This window comes from Triticum urartu, chromosome 3A (assembly GCF_056163025.1).
Source record: "Triticum urartu cultivar PI428250 chromosome 3A, HENAU_Tu73, whole genome shotgun sequence".
Taxonomy (NCBI): Eukaryota; Viridiplantae; Streptophyta; class Magnoliopsida; order Poales; family Poaceae; genus Triticum; species Triticum urartu.
Window position 1 is genome coordinate 382,454,318 of NC_141875.1, and position 23,964 is coordinate 382,478,281.

Here is a 23,964-nt window from a genome sequence, read left to right on the forward strand (position 1 = left end):
GGAAAAATTGAAAGAACTGTACACCAATTGAAATCAAAGGACAAAAATCTATAATTAAATAGATAGGGTAACCATGATGTCATGGAAATATGAGAGTAATCGAAAAAACAATACATCATTAATTTGCCTAATATAGAAAGAAGAGGAAAAAAATACCCTTTGACGTATATGCTGCATGTGGCACCTTTTATCCAAATGTAGCAATATATAGTATATGTTCAGGAAAGTAGGCCATGCCAACCAATTAAGGGTGAGATTGAACATACCGTGCGCATCCTTAGGTCATCTGGTATGGTGAGATGTAACTCCATGGATGTCTAGCCGAGGCCGCAAAGTCCTGATGTGCCCATGCACTGTACACTCTATGAATGAAAGAAAATCCTCAAATCAGCTTGAATAAAAATTTAATTCACGGCAATTTCGGCTGGGTGATTAAAGGAGGTAGATGAACTGGGATAAGACATGAGATAATATTTCATTAAATTAGTTACCTTGTTGTCCATGAGAAAAAACCCTCAATATGGCGGATTCCCCAACCGGGCGGAGCTGGGCCGACCGCGAGCAGGTCGAGAAAGTCGATGGCCATAGGCGGCAGCAAGCGTAAGTGGCGAATGCGGTGGAGTTTGCCGGCAGCCTAGCGGCGGCGACAAGCATCAAGCTAAGTGGTTGCCGCGGCGATAGGTAGTGCCATGCATAGACGCGGAGGAGCTTGTGTAGGTGTGAATGGAGACCGGAGGGGTGGCGGGCGGGTGAGGGTTTTTGTGACGTGTGGATGGTGAGGGTTTTCTTTTTTCCTTTTTGAATTGAGTGGTGAGGGTTTTCTATCCCACAAAGAATTTGGGGGCGACGGTTTGCTAGAGCAAACCGTGTGTGATGGACGTAACAGGGAAAATGAAGGTCATTGCACACGGTTCCAATTTTAGGAACCGTGTGCGATTGACGTACTACCTCCATCCTGGTTTATTAGTCCCATTTGTAATTTGTGCCAAATTTTGACCAAATATTTAACTAACAAATGTTTATGCATGTAACCAACAATTATATCATTGAACACTATGTTCAAATACGCATCCAACGATATAATTTTTGCTGACATACACTAACATTTTGTGAGTGAAATCTTTGGTCAAAATTTAACACAAATTACAAAGAGGACTAATAAACCAGGAAGGAGGTAGATTCCATCAACTTAACTGATTGCATCCACATCCCACATTTAGACATAAGTAAACATAGATTAAACATACTCACACATAGATAATAAGCGTACACAAGCATAGTTCAACCATAAGTACATAGTTAAACCGTCATTAAGACACTATATAGCCATACATAGTTCGATCCCACATCTCATCTCATCTAATCTTCCAGCACGATCCTGAAGCTTCTCCAGTTACACGGCATACGTGGCGTGCGCCACCCTGTGAGAATACTTCTGCTTGAAGGAGCCAACAGCTCGTCCTCTTGCATGCGCCAGAACACTTTGCTACTTCTTGAGCTTGCGTTGGTTTTTCCCTCTAAGAGGAAAGGGTGATGCAACAAAGTGGAGATAAGTATTTCCCTTAGTTAAGAACCAAGGTATCAATCCAGTAGGAGACGAACGCGCAAATCGCCAATACCTGCACAAACAATCAAACACTTGCACCCAACACGATAAAGGGGTTGTCAATCCCTTCACGGTCACGTACAAAGGTGAGATCTGACAGAGATGGATAAATAAAACTAAACAAAGGATAAAATATGTTTGGGTTTTTTGGCTTATAGATCTGAAAATAAAAGATTGCAAAATAGGAGGTCGGAAACTAATATGATGGAAAATAGGCCCGGGGGCCATAGGTTTCACTAGACGCTTCTCTCATGAAGGCAAATAATACGGTGGATGAACAAATTACTGTCGAGCATTGATAGAAAAGTGCAAAGTCATGATGATATCCAAGGCAATGCTTATATTAGCCAAAACAGATAATATAATAGCACGGAACAATCAAAACTTATAGATACATTGGATACGTATCAAGCATCCCCAAGCTTAATTCCTGCTTGTCCTCGAGTAGGTAAATGATAAAAACAGAATTTTTGATGTGGAATGCAACCTAACATATTTATCCATGTAATTTTCTTTATTGTGGCATGAATGTTCAGATCCATAAGATTCAAAACAAAATTTTAATATTCACATAAAACGATAATAATTCAAGCATACTAACAAGGTAATTATGTCTTCTCAAAATAACATGGCCAAAGAAAGCTATCCCTACAAAATCATATAGTCTGGCTATGCTCGATCTTCATCACACAAAATACTCAAATCATGCACAACCCCAATGACAAGCCAAGCAACTGTTTCATACTTTTGGTGTTCTCAAACCTTTTCAACTTTCACGCAATACATGAGCGTGAGCCATGGACATAGCACTATAGGTGGAATAGAATATGGTGGTTGCGGAGAAGACAAAAAGAAGAAGATAGTCTCACATCAACTAGGCATATCAACAGGCTATGGAGATGCCCATCAATAGATATCAATGTGAGTGAGTAGGGATTGCCATGCAACGGATGCACTAGAGCTATAAGTGTATGAAAGCTCAAAAAGAAACTAAGTGGGTGTGCATCCAACTTGCTTGCTGACGAAGACCTAGGGCAATTTGAGGAAGCCCATCGTTGGAATATATAAATCAAGTTCTATAATAAAAAATTCCCACTGGTATATGAAAGTGACAACATAGGAGACTCTCTATCATGAAGATCATGGTGCTACTTTGAAGCACAAGTGTAGAAAAAGGATAGTAACATTGCCCCTTCTCTCTTCTCTCTCATTTTTTCATTTGGGTTCTTTGGCCTCTTTTTTTGTTGGCTTATTTGGCCTCTTTTATTTTTTCCTCGGATGGGGCAATGCTCTAAAAATGAAGATCATCACAGTTTTATTTACTTACAACTCAAGAATTACAACTCGATACTTAGGACAAAAATATGACTCTATATGAATGCCTCCGACGTTGTACCGGGATGTGCAATGACTCAAGAGCGACATGTACAAAAAATGATTAATGGTGGCTTTGCCACAAATAAGATGTCAACTACATGATCATGCAAAGCAATATGACAATGATGAAGTGTGTCATAATAAATGAAACCGTAGAAGTTGCATGGCAATATATGTCGGAATGGCTATGGAAATGCCATAATAGGTAGGTATGGTGGCTGCTTTGAGGAAGGTATATGGTGGGTTTAATGCACCGGCGAAAGTTGCGCGGTACTAGAGAGGCTAGCAATGGTGGAAGGGTGAGTGTGTGTATAATCCATGGACTCAACATTAGTCATAAAGAACTCGCATAATTATTGAAAAAATTTATTAGTCATCGAAACAAAGTTCTATGCACATGCTCCTATGGGGATAGATTGGTAGGAAAAGACTATCGCTCGTCCCCGACCGCCACTCATAAGGAAGACAATCATTAAATACCTCATGCTCAAACTTTGTTACATAACGGTTCACCATACGTGCATGCTACGGGAATCACAAACTTTAACACAAGTATTTCTCCAATTCACAATTACTCACTAGCATGACTCTAATATCACCATCTTCATATCTCAAAACAATCATAAGGAATCAAACTTCTCATAGTATTCAATGCACTTTATATGAAAGTTTTTATTATATCCCTCTTGGATTCCTATCATATTAGGACTAAATTCATAATCAAAGCAAATTACCATGCTGTTTAAAGAGACTCTCAAAATAATATAAGTGAAGCATGAGAGTTCAACAATTTCTATAAAATAAAACCACCACCATGCTCTAAAAAGATATAAGTGAAGCCCTAGAGCAAAATTGCCTAGCTCAAAAGATATAAGTGAAGCACATAGAGTATTATAACAAATCACGATTCATGTGTGTCTCTCTCAAAATGTGTGTATAGTAAGGATGATTGTCGCAAACTAAAAATCAAAGAATCATATCATGCAAGACGCTCCAAGCAAAACACATATCATGTGGTGAATAAAAATATGGCCTCAAGTAAAGTTACCAATAGAAGAAGACGAAAGAGGGGATGCCTTCCGGGGCAACCCCAAGCTTAGGCTCTTGATTGTCCTTGAATATTACCTTGGGGTGCCTTGGGAATCCCCAAGCTTAGGCTCTTGCCACTACTTATTCCATAGTCCATCAAATGTTTACCCAAAACTTGAAATCTTCACAACGCAAAACTCGACAGAAAACTCATGAGATCCGTTAGTATAAGAAAATAAATCACCACTAATGGTATAGTTGTGAACTCATTCTTTATTTATATTGGTGTAATATCTACTGTATTCCAACTTCTCCATGGTTCATACCCCTTGATACTATCCATGAATTCATTAAAATAAGCAAACAAAACAAAGAAAACAGAATTTGTCAAAAACAGAACAGTCTGTAGCAATCCGTAACTGCCGAATACTTCTGTAACTCCATTTTTTTTGAAAAATTAGGACAACGGAGGGAATTGTATGCTAATTTTATACAAAAAGAATCAGTATTTTATCACGCTTCTGCTAAAAATGAGAATTATTTTCCTGAGCGCAAAAGTTTCTGTTTTTCAGCAAGATCAAGTCAACTATCACCGTAAGCTATCCCAAAGGTCTTACTTGGCACAAGCACTAATTAGAACACAAAAAACACATATAACCAGAGGTTAGATTAATTATTTATTGCAAAACATGACCAGAAAAGCAAGAACAAAAATAAAATTGGGTTGCCTCCCAACAAGCGCTATTGTTTAACGCCCCTAGCTAGGCATAAAAACATAGATATAGGTATTGTCATATTTTGTATGCAATCCATAGGTAGCTCTCATAATAGGTTCATCCGGCAACTTAATTTTCTTTCTAGGAAAGTGTTCCCTGCCCTTCCTTAATGGAAATTGAAATCTAATGTTTCCTTCTTTCATATCAATAATTGCACCAATTGTTCTAAGGAAAGGTCTACCAAGAATAATAGGACATGTAGAATTGCAATATATATCAAGAACAATGAAATCTACGGGCACATAATTCCTATTTGAAACAATAAGAACATCATTAATCCTTCCCATAGGTTTCTTAATAGTGGAATCTGCAAGATGCAAATTTAAAGAACAATCATCAAATTCACGGAAACCAAACACATCACATGAAGTTTTTGGAATCATGGAGACGCTAGCACCCAAATCACACAAAGCATGTCACTCATAATCTTTAATCTTAATCTTAATAGTAGGTTCCCACTCATCATAAAGTTTTCTAGGAATAGAAACTTCCAATTTCAAGCTTTTCTTCAAAATATTTCATCATAGCATCAACAATATGTTTAGTAAAAGCTCTATTTTGATTATAAGCATGAGGAGAATTCAACATGGATTGCAACAAGGAAATACAATCTATTAAAGAACAATTATCATAATTAAATTCCTTGAAATCCGAAAGAGTGGGTTCATTGCTACTTAAAGTTTTGACCTCTCCAATCCCACTTTTATCAATTTTTGCATCAAGATCTATAAACTCTGAATCATTGGGACGCCTTTTAGCTAAAGTTAACTCAACTCTAGTCCCATATTTATCAAGATTTATATTAGAAAACAAATATTCAATAGGAGTAATATCAATCACTTTAAGATTTTCATCATTATTCAAAGACTCCGGTTTAGCGGCCATCTTGTTTACTAAAGTAGCTTTCTTATCAGAAATTTGGCATACTAAATTTTCAAGATGAGAAAACTGATACTATTTCAAACCATAAAATTCTTTTGACATATCATGGAGCTCTTTATTCATATACTCCATACAAGTTTTCTGCTCCTTAAACTTGTTTCTAAAGAAACTATTATGCTCAAATTGTAAAGACATGAAGCTCCTAACATTATTCTCAATTTCTTCTAACCTCTTATAGTAAGGATCAACATTCTTGGTTGAGCCATAAAGGCAGGCAACACACCAACACACGGGCAAGCAAAACGCAAACGAAAAGATGAACTGAAGAAGGGCGAAGAAAAGGGCAAATCTTTTAAAAATCATTTTTAAAGTGGGGGAGAGGAAAATGAGAGGCAACTGGCGAATAATGTAATGCAAGAGATGAGAGTTTATGATGGGTACTTGGTGGGCTTGACTTGGCGTAGATCTCCCCGACAATAGCACCAGAAATTCTTCCTACTACTTCTTGAGCTTGTGTTGGTTTTTCCCTTGAAGAGGAAAGGGTGATGCAACAAAGTAGAGATAAGTATTTCACTTAGTTAAAAACCAAGGTATCCATCCAGTAGGAGACGAACACATAAATCACCAATACCTCCACAAACAATCAAACACTTGCACCCAACGCGATAAAGGGGTTGTCAATCCCTTCACGGTCACCTACAAAGGTGAGATCTGATAGAGATAGATAAATAAAACTAAAAAAAGATAAAATATTTTTGGGTTTTTTGGTTTATAGATATGAAAATAAAAGATTGCAAAATAGTAGATCGGAAACTAATATGATGGAAAATAGACGTGAGAGCCATAGGTTTCACTAGAGGCTTCTCTCATGAAGGCAAATAATATGGTGGGTAAACAAATTGTTGTCGAGCAATTAATAGAAAAGCGCAAAGTTATGATGATATCCAAGGTAATGATTATGTAATACTAGTTGACCCGTTGCGCCAAATGGCATAGAGACCCGCTGAAGACATGTTGTCGATGAAAATAGTTCTATGTTGCAAGTACCTTCAACTAAACCACCCCTTGCGCCAAATGGCGCAGAGACCTGCTGATTCCATGTTAGCGATGAAAAGAAATTCATGGTTTAGTTGATATAGTTATGGGTACGCACATATGACAACAAATTTAATCTTTCTTATATGAAAAAAAACAGGGCTTGTTATCAACAATCAGATGTATATACACAATTAAATTTGGTAACATAGAGTTCTGTTTGAAACAAAATGTATGTAACAAATCTAATCCTCTTTAGTAGGAAAAACATGGTATATTTTGTTGTCTATAATGAGATGTATATACAAATTCTAATTTGGTAGCACAGAGTTATATATTCTATAAGATGTGAATGACGGACATCACATCCAGAGATATTCATATCAGCAACAAAGTTGTCTACAATTCATGCGAACGATGTGGTTCGCCGAGGCGGCCATTTCGGGGGCGTTGATTTCTGAGGGAGTCCGGGTGGTGATGATGATAGACACTCGGTGGTCATTTGCGGAGGGCATGATCATCGCAAATCCTGCATATTTCCCTTGCGAAGCTCGTCTTCAAAGTCGGAGTTGTTAATTGTTCGCGTGTGTAGCCATCTGTTAGCATGTGGCCAGGTTGGCCGGTGGTACCCATGCTGTGTGGGTTGAGTTGTATTGGTTTTAGCCCGGTTTTCCTCAATTAACCAGGCAATTCTCACTATCTTCTAAGCCAATGAAAATGGAAGTCTTTTGTCTCGTTTCAAAATAATTAAATAAAACATCAGCGAGAAATAACATCCTTGGGCCAGCACCTGACTAAGTTGAAACGATATTGTTCCGCGCCTTCCAAATATGCGAAGGATATTACCGATGTTGTCTTGGGCTTGCAGCCCTTCGGGTGGCATCACTTGCCAAACAAAGGAGAGATTGGTAGGAATCGAAACATCGAGGATTGACCAAATCACAACAACAAAATTGCGGTCATTTTTTCATATATATACATGAACTGTCAGGTCATAGCATTGCTGAAGCGGACTAAAATTCAGGAGAATGGATGAGAATAGAAATGATGTGAAGTCGGGTCTCGGTTTAAAATGGGCATAAGAAAGTAGTATTTTAGTAGAGCTGTATCGGAATGCACAAAGGCTTAGTAACTGCAATACTAATTTACTAAAGGAAGAGCTGCACAATTTACTCAAGTAAGAGCTGCTCAATATTGTCGTCAGAACAAACTGTAATAGGATCGTGGGAATTATATGTTCATGTGTACACACCTTCACAATTATATAACTCTGTGTAACAATGCACAAAGGAGTAGCATCCAGAATATTAATTTACTCAAGGAAGAACTGGTCAATTATGTCATCAAAACAAACTGTAATAGGATGGTGCAAATTCTGTAAACCTTGAACGGGGCGCATAGTACCTTCCAAAGCCTATTAACATCAAGATGTAATAAGGCAAGAGAAAAATGATTGTAACTATCTTCTAATTGTTCAAACATTTGAGAAAGCTTAGAGAATCCGTCCTGCTACCTTTTTCTCCAATGTTCTCTTCCTTCTTTTACCTGCAAAAATGAAGCATGTTCCACAAACTGGCAAAATTAGTGTTGTTACCAACAGACTTCCATATTATAAGAGGTATTCTGGAAGTATTTATGCTAACTAAATTCAAAAAAGACCAAAAGCATAATAATTTAGCAGCCCTATATAAGACTTGTTTCAATCCTCATGGTGCATCTCGAAGCCCTGCAATCGAAACTGGAACATCACTCGCACTGAAATCTCTAAACACCAGTTGATCTAACTAATCGAGCAAGTAGCAGTCAAGCACTGAAACCCCTAAACACCAGTTCAGTTATCCATATTATACACATCCCTGGTACTACAAATTATGAAAAATGAGAAACTGGACCCCCAGCAACAACTGACATAAAGGCTAAACCAGAGCAATCAACCATTACTTCTGTCATGGCACAAAATTTCTAATAGAATCACATCTAAGAATGTCAATTGGAAGGAGAGAAAGGAACTCTAGGAATTCATGGTGGCAGATAAAGCAAATAAAATAATATTGTTCAGGAAACGAGATAATATCGGGGACACGAAAGGTTGTTCCGAGATGTTCCAGACAATCTAACAGTTAGACAACACACAAAAAAAGGTTGAATCAAAGAGAAACTAAAAACCAGATTACAATATAAACTGGTTACCTTTTTTTTGCTTAGGCAAAGGCCGACATGAACATTAGAAACCAAATTGAATTTATCTTTTTCTATGTAGTAAAAAACTGAACAAGTGTCTGTGTTTTTCATCGAAAGAAAAAAATGCTAGGAGAGTAATATGCTTATGGCAGAATTAACATTGATAGCAGAAGAAGATACATACTGGAAATGTTGGACTAAATTTAGCCATGGGAGATATTAAAAAATTGGTGAGCATTGACAGCCAACCAAGCAAATGAAGGAATATCCCCGCCAAAATCAAGAACGGTAAATTAGCATCTAGAAGTATATAAAAACAAACATTCTTCTTGGAAGAGTGTTATCTCAGTATGATATAAATATCTATGAAAATGTACGCACTAGCTACTATTCATGGGGTGTCACCAGTAGCAAAACCCACACCCCAAATTGTAAAATATGATGTCAGCAACAAGATTGCTGCACAAACAAACTGCTTGAATCTAATGAATAAAGAAGGGAGCATCCTAAGCGCATACAACATGATCTATGAACATAGCTTTTTTTCCAAAGCATATGAATCAAATTAACAAACTAATTTGACCAACAGCTCTCGCCATCTTCTGAAGCTAATCACAGGAAATGGTTGCGTAGAGCAAAAATCCAAATCACATCAGCAAAGAAAAGCTATTTCCATGAAGTGCAGTAGAAGCAGTTAGGAGAGGATGCTGCAATTTCCAAACAAAGTATAAATAGATATGAGATAGACATGAAATAAATCATTATATCTCAGACCACACTAAAGTAGAAAGAATCAAAGATATGGACATAATAAAACTAAACTTCGATTGTATAAATATATGCATCAACACAGTAGCCATTCAGTTCATAGTTTACACGGGAAAGGACCAAACAACTGCATCGCTTGCCGGTTCGCTAGTGTTGTACAACTACAAATGCCAATACCTTGTTCCCCAGGACCAGCAGCATGGTGGCGTTGGATGCACTCGTCGTCGCTTGATGCGTGTGGAGCTCCCCAATCCACACCCATGGTCACCTCTCCTGCCTCCTATCCAGCTCGCTGCACCAAGCACCACGCTCACCGGTGCTATCCGTCGACCCGCATTGGTCGAGGCACCACCAGGACGCTCGATTTCGCATGGGTCTCCTTTTCCTTGTCTAAATCCCATCCGGAAGTTCCCTACAGAGAGAGAAAGAAAGAGCACCACTGCTGCAGCTACCCAGGGTACTATAAATACATGGATGGAATCAAGACTAATAAATAAAAATAATAGAGCAGATAGTTTATTTAGTATATCACTTTTTTTCTTTTTGAAGGATTTAGAACAGCAGTTAGGACCAATAGAACTCCATTTTACCAATCAGGTGTTTGAGCTGATATACCAAGTTTAACTATCCATGTTTAGGGTCGTCCCATCAGGGCATTTGAAAAACTGCTATGAAGAAGAGTTAACTTCTTTAATCAACCCTGTAGAGCGATGTATTCATCAAGGAACGGAACAACATTCAGAGCTGTATGAACAGACTTCCATATTATAAGAGGTATTCTAGAAGTATTTATGCTAACTAAATTCAGAAAAGACCAAAAGCATAATAATTTAGCAGCCCTATATACATGATTGAGTAGCAGGGGCGAATTCTCTCAACTATATATTGCAAAAAGGGTTGTAGTAGTCTCCGGCTTAGCTGGTTTTACCTTGAACAAAATTGCGATTTAGAAAAGCATCATAGGTTTTCTGAAGAAGCTCTGGTACCCAGTCAACAGTCCCATTGCCTGATCGGAGTGAGGGAGAAATGCAGGTAAGAAGAATGAACAAGCATCCTGAAGTGAGAGTAGTAAATAACCAAGAAATGAACCAATAAAAAAACACAAAGAACAATCACTATCAGACCCATTAATTTGTCCATATACTTGATTTAGAGTATAACTTGGAAATGAAAAATATCTAGGTAGATTAGAGATAGAGCTCACCTTGTTTTTTCCTCTTCCTCAAGATCCTTCCTCTTCTCTTCTTCGTTCGATCTGCACACATCTTGTTCAGAAAAACATAAAACAAGATATCCAAATTAGATTAAAGAACCAAGGGAAACAACAGGGGAACCTGCATGAGTTTTTCTTCTGATCTCACAGAGAATGTTGAGATCCGTCTTGGCCTCACCTTCTGCCGAGGACGACAACGACGAAGGCACCATGGACCACCGCTTCGCCAGCATCACCGCCTGCTGCTCCCCTCATCCCCAGCGGCGCCACCACTGGAACATGAGAGGAGGTGAGGAGAGGTGACGTCCTCTATCACCTGCTTTTCCCTATCACCGGCCTCTCCTCCACCCTGTGAGGCGTCCGCTGCCCGGTCTTCGGCCTCGGTGCTCCATCCCACACCGCTGGCCTCTTGGCCCTCCCCTGATCTCTCCCATCTGACGCCATGCCTCCTCTCCTCTTCCTTTCTTTCTCCCTCCTCTCTCCCCTCTCATCTTCTCTCTCTTACAGATCTAACCGAGCACCGTCGCTGTCGGAGGAATGGTGTGGCGGCTGTGAGAAAGAGCGGGTGGCTGTGGATGGGGGCTAGGGTTTGGTGCAGTTATGTCCAATGGGCTCCTCGCCCCAGCCACGGGATGCGCGGCGCGCGAGGAAAGGTTCACCCGCCCGAAGATGACCCGCTGCTGAGACAGCCAATGCAAGCTTGAGACGAGCCCACTCGTTATTGGGCAAGGAAAATGACTGGGAGGTGAAAAACGATTTGACTGCAAGTGAAGATCCAATGGTGCAGGCGAGTCAGAGGGGCAAATCCGATGGCCGACGAAGTTTCAATCGGGGGAGCCTTGTGGAGGTGAGTTGGCTAGCTTCTTTATAGTTTTAAATAGGCATCACGTCCGTGTCAAGTACACCGACTCCTGCCTGCATCTACTACTATTACTCCACACATCAACCGACTCCTGCCTGCATCTAGAGTATTAAGTTTATGAAGAACAGAGTAACACTTTAAGTAAGATGACATGATGTAGAGGAATAAACTCAAGCAATATGATGTAAACCCCGTCTTTTTATCCTTGATGGATACAATACAATACGCGCCTCGCTACCCCTACTTTTTCACTGGGTGAGGACACCGCAAGATTGAACCCAAAGCTAAGCACTTCTCCCATTGGAAGAAAAACCAATCGAGTTGGCCAAACTAAACTGTTAGTTCGAAGAGAATTACAAAGATATCAAATCATGCATATAAGAATTCAGAGAAGATTCAAATAATATTCATAGATAATCTGATCATAAACCCACAATTCATCGGATCTCAACAAACACACCACAAGATTACATCGGATAAATCTCCAAGAACATCGAGGAGAACATGGTATTGAGAATCAAAGAGAGATAAGAATCCATCTAGCTACTAGCTATGGACTCGTAGGTCTGAGGTAAACTAATCACACTTCATTGGAACGACAAATAGGGTTGATGTAGATGCCCTCCGTGATCGAATCCCCCTCCGGCAGGATGCCAGAAAAGGCCCCAAGATGGGATCTCACGGGAATGGAAGGTTACGGCGGTGGAAAAGTGTTTTCGTGGATGCTTCTGGAGGTTCGGGAATGTATCGGAATATATAGGAGGAAGAACTAGGTCAGGGGGTCACCGAGGGGCCCACAAGGTAGGGGGCGCGCCCTCCACCCTTGTCGCCGCCTCGTGGCTCTTCTAACTTGAACTCCAAGTCTCATGGGTGTCTTTTGGTCCAAGAAAAATGATCGCGAAAGTTTTATTCCGTTTGGACTCTGTTTGATATTCCTTTTCCATGAAGCTAAAAAACAAGGAAAAAACAGAAACTGACACCGGGCTCTAGGTTAATAGATTAGTCCCAAAAATAATATGAAATAGCATATTAATGCATATAAAACATTCAAGACAGATAATATAATAGCCTGGAACAATCAAAAATTATAGATACGTTGGAGAGTATCACACTTTCATACGCGTGATGAAGCTTTTGGTTACAAAATGGGCATGAAAAGCCGCCGTCCCAGGTCATAATACACCTATTATGCATTCCGGCATAAAGCTCCCTCAGGATTTGCCTCTTGTACCTCCTCTGGCCATCTTGATACTCGTTGTCAACATCGTCAGATAACACCTATACATATAGTAAAAAAATATGGCGTCAAATTTGGAATACAAACTAATCTCCAGCGAACATTTGGCAGTTGCCAAAATTTGGCATCAATCAATGTTTACATGCCGTAAAGTAGGATTAGGAATTTATGGCTATTTTCTTAGACATATCCAGAGATTATGGTTCGATTTTTAAGCACAATCGTCTATTGATACGTCCATTTTGCATCATGCTTTTATATCGATATTTATTGCATTATGGGATGTTATTACACATTATGTCACAGTACTTATGCCTTTTCTCTCTTATTTTACAAGGTTTACATGAAGAGGGGGAATGCCGGCATCTGGAATTCTGGGCTCGAAAAGGAGCAAATATTAGAGACCTATTCTGCATATCTCCAGAAGTCCTGAAACTCCACGAGAATTATTTTCAGAATATATAAAAAATATTGGGCGAAAGAAGTACCAAAGGCGGGCCACCCACCGTCCACGAGGGTGGGGGCGCGCCCTACCCCTTGGGCGCGCCCCCTGCCTCATGGGCCCCCTGGTAGCCCTCTGATGCCCATCTTTGGCTATATGGAGTATTTCATTGAGGAAAAAAATCATAAGCAAGCTTACGGGACGAAACTCTACCACCACGAGGCGGAACCTTGGTGGAACCAATCTAGGGCTCCGGTGGAGCTGTTCTGCCGGGGAAACTCCCCTCCGGGAGGGGGAAATCATCACCATCGTCATCACCAATGATCCTCTCATCGGGAGGGGGTCAATCTCCATCAACATCTTCACCAGCACTGTGACGCCCCCGATTTGACCGTACACTAATCATACACGCAAACATGTACGATCAAGATCAGGGACTCACGGGAAGATATCACAACACAACTCTACAAATAAAATAAGTCATACAAGCATCATATTACAAGCCAGGGGCCTCAAGGGCTCGAATACAAGAGCTCGATCATAGACAAGTCAGCGGAAGCAACAATATCTGAGAAGAGACATAAGTTAAACAAGTTTGCCTTAAGAAGGCTAGCACAAACTGGGATACAGATCGAAAGAGGCGCAGGCCTCCTGCCTGGGATCCTCCTAAACTACTCCTAGTCGTCGTCAGCGGGCAACACGTAGTAGTAGGCACCTCCGGTGTAGTAGGAGTCGTCGTCGAAGGTGGCGTCTGGCTCCTGGGCTCCAACATCTGGTTGCGACAACCAAGAAGAAGGGATAGGGGGAAAAGAGGGAGAAAGCAACCGTGAGTACTCATCCAAAGTACTCGCAAGCAAGGAGCTATACTACATATGTATGCATTGGTATCAAATGGAATAAGGGTATCATATGTGGACTGAACTGCAGAAAGCCGGAATAAGGGGGGATAGCTAGTCCTTTCGAAGACTACGCTTCTGGCAGCCTCCGTCTTGCAGCATGCAGAAGAGAATAGACTGAAGTCCTCCAAGTAGCATCGCATAGCATAATCCTAACCGATGATCCTCCCCTCGTCGCCCTGTGAGAGAGCGATCACCGGTTGTATCTGGCACTTGGAAGGGTGTGTTTTATTAAGTATCCGGTTCTAGTTGTCATAAGGTCAAGGTACAACTCCAAGTCATCCTGTTACCGAAGATCATGGCTATTCGAATAGATTAACTTCCCTGCAGGGGTGCACCACATACCCCAACACGCTCGATCCCATTTGGCCGGACACACTTTCCTGGTTCATGCCCGGCCTCGGAAGATCAACACGTCGCAGCCCCACCTAGGCACAACAGAGAGGTCAGCACGCCGGTCTAAACCTAAGCGCACAGGGGTCTGGGCCCATCGCCCTTAGCACACCTGCACGTTGCGAACGCGGCCGGAAGCAGAACTAGCCCCCTTAATACAAGAGCAGGCTTATGTTCCAATCCGGCGCGCGCCACTCAGTCGCTGACGTCACGAAGGCTTCGGCTGATACCACGACGCCGGGATACCCATAACTACTCCCACGTAGATGGTTAGTGCGTATAGACCAAATGGCCAAACTCAGATCAAATACCCAGATCTCGTTAAGCGTGTTAAGTATCCACGAACGCCGACCAGGGCCAGGCCCACCTCTCTCCTAGGTGGTCTCAACCTGCCCTGTCGCTCTGCCACAAAGTAACAGTCGGGGGCCGTCGGGAACCCAGGCCCACCTCTACCGGGATGGAGCCACCTGCCCCTTCAGCCCCCATCTCCGAACAGTATCACATGTAATGTAACTGTGTAAAGTATATTGTATATGCCCGTGATCACCTCCCGAAGTGATCACGGCCCAGTAGTATAGCATGGCAAATGGACAAGAGTGTAGGGCCACTGATGGAATACTAGCATCCTATACTAAGCAGTAGGATAGCAGGTAATGGTAACAACAGTAGTAGCAAGGACAGGCTATGCATCAGGATAGGAATAACGAAAAGCAGTAACATACTACACTACTTTAATGCAAGCAGTATAGAGGAGAGTAGGCGATATCTGGTGATCAAGGGGGGGGGGGCTTGCCTGGTTGCTCTGGCAAGAGAGAGTGGTCGTCAACACCGTAGTCGACCGGGGCATCAGCGGCATCGGTCTCGTAGTCTACGGAAAGAAGTAACGGAGGGGGAACACAATAAATAACAGAGCAATCAAATCATAACATGACAAACGTGGTGCTAGAGGTGATCTAACGCAGGGATAGGTGATACCGGCGAAGGAGGGAAACATCCGGGAAAGTATTCCCAGTGTTTCGCGTTTTCGGACAGATGAACCGGAGGGGGAAAGTTGCGTGTTTGCTATGCTAGGGATGTGTAGCGGACGAACGGGCTGCGTATCCGGATTCGTCTCGTCGTTCTGAGCAACTTTCATGTACAAAGTTTTTCGATCCGAGCTACGGTTTACCTTATATTAATTTTAAAAGATTTAAATCATTTTTAGGATTTATTTAATTAATTTAATCAATAATATCCAGAATAGTGTCTGCTGACGTCATCATGATGTCAGCATGACGTCAGCAGTTGACTTGGTCAACCTGACAGGTGGGTCCCGTTCGTCATACTCTGATTTAATTAACTAACAGTTAATTAGGTTAATTAGTGATTAGGTTAATTTAATTATAATTAATTAACTTAATTAAATCCTTAATTAATTAATTAATTTAATTATTATTGTTTATTTAATTATTTTTATTATTATTATTTTTTATTTTTTTTAATTCCTTTTTTTATTAAAACATTCTGGGGGCTGGGCCCCACATGTCTGTGACCCAGGGAAGGCCTACCGGGCACCGCTTAGCGGGCGCGGGTGCAGGACGCGGCCCGAGCGGGCGTTCCCAGCAGGGCGCCGGAGCAGGGGGGCCGGTGGCCATGGGGAGGCCATGGCCGGACCAGGGCGCACTGGCCGTGGCCGGTGGAGAGGCGGCTGCAGTGAGGAGCGAGGGGCAAGGGGCAGCAGCGGGTGGACGGGGGCGTGTGCGCTCGGGCGGGAGGGCGTCGCGGCGGTGCGACGAGGTGGGGCACGGGCACACGCGCGAAGGAAGGGGGAGCACGGCCGGAGGCGGGGACCGAACCGGGCGACGGCGTCGAGCAGGCTAATGTGGGGCCGCAGTCGACGGCGTTGGCCGGCGAGCAGCAGCAGCAGCGTTGCGGTGCGCGGCTAGCAGCGCTGCTCGGGAGTTGTCGGAGCTCAGCGCGGGAGCAAAGGGGCCGCGGTGGAGGGCGCTATGCACGGCGGGTCGACGGGCGAGCCGGCGTGGTGGTTCTCGTCGGGGACCGAGGGGAGAGGGAGCCGGCGCGGTGAAAGGGGCGACGACACGGGGCACGACGAGCGTGGCACCTTGATGAGCACAAGGCGCGGTCGCGAGAGGGCTACGGTGGCGCGGTGAGGAGGATAGAGAGGAGGGCGAGGCGTGAGCTCACTGGGCCGGTAGGGCAAGGGCAGCGGGGGTGGGGTGGATGACGAGGACGAGGCGGCGTAGAGGATGCAGGCCGGCGGGGGAGTCTGGCACGTGGCCTCCGGCGAGGTCTAGGCGGCGTCGGCCATCGAGCGAGGGCGAAGGGGATCGGGCTCCTCCCGATCCAGATCCAGAGCGAGGGGGGGAGCGTCGTGGAGGAAGTGGGGAGTGGGCTAGGGTTTGACGGGTGGAGTGGGGGGTTATGGGGAGTGGGGGTGGTCGGTTGGGCCGGCCCGTTCGGGCGGCGGAGGCCAGCTGGGCCGTTTGGCCCGGGGGGGGGCTCTTTCAATCTTTTTTTGTTTACTGTTTTGTCTTATTATTTCTTTCTTTTCTTCATTTTTCTTTTCTACTTTATTCTCTTAATTGTTGTTTTAGAAAATATAAATACAACTCCTAAATTAATGTTATAATCTATTCTACTACCCCAATATGTTTGACACCTAATTAAAATAGTTTGCATTATTATTAGTTTTAAAGGGCATTTAATTAATTGTCATAGCTGCGTTTTAATTACCTTAGAGCCTTTAAACAATTTTATAAAAGTGTGGTTTCTCCACTATAATTACCTATGAATTATTTGGCTCCACTCGAACATTTAGTTTTTATATTAGAAAACATTTATTGTTTGCCTTTATTTTAAATTTGAAATTTGAACTGGGTTTTGAACTGACGCAAGTTTATCAACAGTAACCGAGGTGACGTGGCATCATTAGCGTGGGATCACTGTAGCTTAATTATCCGGGCGTCACAATTCTCCTCCACTACAAGAAATCTCGTCCCGAGATTTAGGAGGGGAGTAAGGGGCAGAGATTGGTTACGAAATTCTAACGGATCTTCTCGGTGTTGGTTGCTCTTCTCGAAGAGGTCAATCCAATATATTGACGTCTTCATTCCTCTGTTTCAGGTCATCATGGTGAAGTCGCCCTTTTCTTCGGGATCTCCAACGTACTTATGAGTAGGTAAGGGGTAACTGCGGAAGAACGGACCTTACAGGGTTGGCTATCTAGCAGATAACTCAGGGAATGTGGTAGAAAGTAACTCTCGAATAGATAATTAAGAAAATATCGAGAGTAAAGTAAGAAGGTACCATGAGAAGTTTCAAACGGATAGGTAATCGTTCGATGTCTGAAACAACATGCGAAAGGGGTCCAAAGCAACGAGATTGAATATTGCGTCTGTTACCAGAATAGATCACTAGGACGGTGGCCCGTGATCTTTCATACGAAGCCAAGCGTGAGGAATGACTTTAGAAATAGGGGTGTACAGGAGAGTCAGGTTTCGATCCTGTGGAACTATGGGTTATGGGCCCACCATGTGGGTTAAAAGTATGAAGGGCGAGGACATCTTGCACGATCATGTGAGCAAGGCATGTCAGAGGATAGTCCGTCGGTTAAGTCGGCAACAACATCGGTACCAAGGGCGAGGGACGAAGAGAACCATTCTCCTGCTCGTTGAAACGAGGCGGACCAATAGGCAAAGTTCTCGTCCATCGGTGGTTATCGAATGTCATCAACAATCGCGACAGGGTCTTGCGGACAGAGAGGTACAACGAGGTGTTTACATAAGCAGGGAAATATTACTGCTTATATATTATAGATCACAAGGAGGTTTAAACAAACCAATGGAAGGAAAATGTGATCATCAGATCAAACAGAACAGTGGAAAGGATACTGTGTTTGTCACATATACCAGGGGTATACCCTTCCCAAGGACAAGCAGAGCATGATATCCATGACAGTATATAATGTAGAAAACTCCTTAGGTAGGGGAGAGAAATTTCATGACATTACCCGTACATCAGTGTTTGGATAACTGAGCAGGAAACATTTAGCATTGGGCTTCAAATGGTCTTGTTCAAAATTGAAGTACCATAGGCATGCTCCGAGAAAGCATTGACATGAAGATCAGACTTTGGAAACACAAAGGATCCATCAGGAATAACTTGTAGAATAAGTCTTACAATTTCCTCATGGAAGAATGGATAACCTTGCTGAAAAGGAATCTATAACAATATGGCCAACCGGCCAGGTGTGCTAGGCACGACACCACCTTACCGGGTCACATAAGACCAATGTTATAACTCTTGGAAATATGTTCCAACCATCATATCTGACCGAGATTCAAATCTGGTTGGTGTCAGGATAACTCAGACTCAGGAGGCCCGAGGAGAAAAGGTGCGACACAAATTGTCAAGATGACATTGTAAGATTCTCGGGAATTGAACTGTGGAAGCAAGTTCGGAATCATGAGTTCATTATTAAACCAACGAGAGGATGAGGAGGTGGCTGATGGAATCAGCGGTAATTCATCGAGATTAACAAAAGATGGATTTCCACAATTAGGTGAACAAGGAAATATCATTTGTCGGATCAAATGATATAATGAAGCATGTTTGAGGAAAACATACACAATTAAACATTGGTAGAAAGGTGCGCCCGAAATATGGGTTGGGCTGCACGACCAATGTCAGAATGGTGATTCAATAATCAATAGTCTAAGAATGAATGGCCGACCATTATTCAAAGCAATAGGGTTGCTAGAAAGGCAGAATCCAAACAGCACCGTTCACTTGTTGGTACCTCGGTTGGAATCAACGCGAGGACCAAGAAAGAATGGTGATGGTGAGAAGTATCACTATACCAAGAATTCTTAAGAGGAGGAGCAATCATCACAACATCCTTGATATTAAAAGATGGTAATACTCCAAGGTAAAGAAGAACAAATGCTAGATAGCAGGGAACTCAAGGTATAACACAAAACACGAACACGTTTGTGTTGAACGGAAGGCAATCGAGTGGTCGATGATAACAAAAATCATCGAGGGCAAGGATGGTATTTCTCATCAGGAATTCAATTGATATCCTTGAGGAGCTCGAAATGTTGATGATGATCATGACAATTTCCGCCGAGAGGTTTCCTGGAGATGTAATCGATCGGCGATGACATCAAGTCAAAGGAATGATGAAGCGAAATGATCTTGGGACCATGAGTAGGACACAAACTCGAATTCAAGCTTGTCGTTCAAGGTGGAACGATAAGACAAGGAAGATCGACGTAAGCTTAGCTCATCACCGAAAGTTGTGCTCTGAGAATAAGGACCAGGTAGCACAGTTAAAATTTGGCACGATAATGATATAGCCGAGTAGGCTCGGAATGACGTGATCGAGTTCAGACTCGTAAGTAATGAAGGTTACCAAGAGTTGTTGAATCATAGTGCGGACTCAATTCAGTTGTCGGTGTCCTTGAGGGGTTCTAACAACTGAGAACCCGTTGGAAAAATGGAATCGGCAAGAATATTAGTTGATGAAGAACTCATAAGAAGTTATGTATCCCATGGTATCCTCGAGATACCAGGGGGTAATACTCGACGACAGATCAAAGTAGAGGTTGGACTGGGGTATTGCTCTGCAGAAGACAAGTGCTTAAACTTGCACGAGAAACGGTACCTAAAAGAGAACATGGTCGAAACCACGATTGCAAAAGGCCAGATCCCAGATATAATATGAACTTATACCAAGGGAGTAATTAATTTAAGAGAAGCTTTAACGATAAGATCTACATCGTGTCCATGGGCATGAACACAAAGTTCAAGGTCGACTCCCACTTCTCCAATGCATAACCTTTCATTCACTTCTCACTTTGATAAAGGCATTAGTGTTGAAAGTTTTATCTAGTGAAATACTAGATGAGTATGACTCGTGAAAACTTCCGAGTTCACACATATAAAGGAAGGCATAGGTTCAACCCATCAGGGTATCGTGGAAACATATAACACCAGCTTCAATAGTAAATACGACCAGCTCGAAAGCAGAGCATGGTTGGCCAAGCAGATGATACCATTTACCAAGGGCATTATGTATCAGGTAAAGAACTCACAAGGTGATTAATTATGAAGGACATTGTCGGATAATAATCCAACAGTGGATATGGTGATCCACAATGGAGCTGATGTGAGTACCGATACCCAATCAGAGGAAGAAAGAATGCAAATGCATCGTTTTACAGAACATCTGAATAATTCAACGTTTAAATAACAAAGGAATTATGATTTTCAAATCAAGGGATCAGGAGCAAATGCTCTGATCAAGGACGGACAAGTTGAATAGACTTAGGGGTACAATCGATGGCAATCTGATTGGCCGAGGACCAGCTCACGTTTTAAATGACATCTGAGCTGGAAGGATGAATTCTATGATCTGAGTGAGGATTGCGAGAATTTGCAACATATTGAGTCAATGGACTCAAAATGATATTGACAAAGGTTGCCAATAAGATTACTATACTTATGGGATTAACCATAATGCAAGCAAGCAAGAATTTCAGGAGCAATAGGTTGCTCAGGATTTTCGGAAGACCGAATGGTATTTCGAAGGATTTTGTGAACTGCATGAATATCTGGGGATGAGCGGATACTCGATAAATGCGAGTAATTATCCGTAGTGGTATGCATGTGGCAAAGAACTGCAAGGCAGTAGGCACAAAGTATTCTCGGGGTATCTTATAATAACAAGATCGACTGGGAATAAAAGTAAGCACGTCAGGTCTAAATACTTATCCATAGGGATATTTCGGTGGTAGGGAATTGCAAAAGCAATGGCATAAGGTTTCGGGAGAACATCGGAGAGTATTGTCAGAATCTTCTGTTGAAGCAGTCGATCATCTCTAATGAAGGGGCTCTTCGGCAGGAAGTGGTAACGAGAACCTACAGTTAGATTTTAGCAAAATCATTTAACCCGAATAGGAGAGAGATCAGAGCCCCAGAGTATAGACAAGGAGTAAAAGATCCTAATACCACCCAATGGCGACGTGGGCCCGTAAGCCACACAGCCATATTAGTAAAAGTTTTTCAATGACTAGACTCGACTTCGGCCAAGGAGTTGGAAAGGGGGATTCCTACAGGCAGTCGGCTCTGATACCAACTTGTGACGCCCCCGATTTGACCGTACACTAATCATACACGCAAACATGTACGATCAAGATCAGGGACTCACGGGAAGATATCACAACACAACTCTACAAATAAAATAAGTCATACAAGCATCATATTACAAGCCAGGGGCCTCGAGGGCTCGAATACAAGAGCTCGATCATAGACAAGTCAGCGGAAGCAACAATATCTGAGAAGAGACATAAGTTAAACAAGTTTGCCTTAAGAAGGCTAGCACAAACTGGGATACAGATCGAAAGAGGCGCAGGCCTCCTGCCTGGGATCCTCCTAAACTACTCCTAGTCGTCGTCAGCGGGCAACACGTAGTAGTAGGCACCTCCGGTGTAGTAGGAGTCGTCGTCGAAGGTGGCGTCTGGCTCCTGGGCTCCAACATCTGGTTGCGACAACCAGGTAGAAGGGATAGGGGGAAAAGAGGGAGAAAGCAACCGTGAGTACTCATCCAAAGTACTCGCAAGCAAGGAGCTATACTACATATGTATGCATTGGTATCAAATGGAATAAGGGTATCATATGTGGACTGAACTGCAGAAAGCCGGAATAAGGGGGGATAGCTAGTCCTTTCGAAGACTACGCTTCTGGCAGCCTCCGTCTTGCAGCATGCAGAAGAGAATAGACTGAAGTCCTCCAAGTAGCATCGCATAGCATAATCCTAACCGATGACCCTCCCCTCGTCGCCCTGTGAGAGAGCGATCACCGGTTGTATCTGGCACTTGGAAGGGTGTGTTTTATTAAGTATCCGGTTCTAGTTGTCATAAGGTCATGGTACAACTCCAAGTCGTCCTGTTACCGAAGATCACGGCTATTCGAATAGATTAACTTCCCTGCAGGGGTGCACCACATACCCCAACACGCTCGATCCCATTTGGCCGGACACACTTCCCTGGGTCATGCCCAGCCTCGGAAGATCAACACGTCGCAGCCCCACCTAGGCACAACAGAGAGGTCAGCACGCCGGTCTAAACCTAAGCGCACAGGGGTCTGGGCCCATCGCCCTTAGCACACCTGCACGTTGCGAGCGCGGCCGGAAGCAGAACTAGCCCCCTTAATACAAGAGCAGGCTTACGTTCCAATCCGGCGCGCGCCACTCAGTCGCTGACGTCACGAAGGCTTCGGCTGATACCATGACGCCGGGATACCCATAACTACTCCCACGTAGATGGTTAGTGCGTATAGACCAAATGGCCAAACTCAGATCAAATACCCAGATCTCGTTAAGCGTGTTAAGTATCCGCGAACGCCGACCAGGGCCAGGCCCACCTCTCTCCTAGGTGGTCTCAACCTGCCCTGTCGCTCCGCCACAAAGTAACAGTCGGGGGCCGTCGGGAACCCAGGCCCACCTCTACCGGGATGGAGCCACCTGCCCCTTCAGCCCCCATCTCCGAACAGTATCACAGGTAATGTAACTGTGTAAAGTATATTGTATATGCCCGTGATCACCTCCCGAAGTGATCACGGCCCAGTAGTATAGCATGGCAGACGGACAAGAGTGTAGGGCCACTGATGGAATACTAGCATCCTATACTAAGCAGTAGGATAGCAGGTAATGGTAACAACAGTAGTAGCAAGGACAGGCTATGCATCAGGATAGGAATAACGAAAAGCAGTAACATACTACACTACTTTAATGCAAGCAGTATAGAGGAGAGTAGGCGATATCTGGTGATCAAGGGGGGGGGCTTGCCTGATTGCTCTGGCAAGAGAGAGTGGTCGTCAACACCGTAGTCGACCGGGGCATCAGCGGCGTCGGTCTCGTAGTCTACCGGAAAGAAGTAACGGAGGGGGAACACAATAAATAACAGAGCAATCAAATCATAACATGACAAACGTGGTGCTAGAGGTGATCTAACGCAGGGATAGGTGATACCGGCGAAGGAGGGAAACATCCGGGAAAGTATTCCCAGTGTTTCGCATTTTCGGACAAATGAACCGGAGGGGGAAAGTTGTGTGTTTGCTATGCTAGGGATGTGTAGCGGACGAACGGGCTGCGTATCCGGATTCGTCTCATCGTTCTGAGCAACTTTCATGTACAAAGTTTTTCGATCCGAGCTACGGTTTACCTTATATTAATTTTAAAAGATTTAAATCATTTTTAGGATTTAT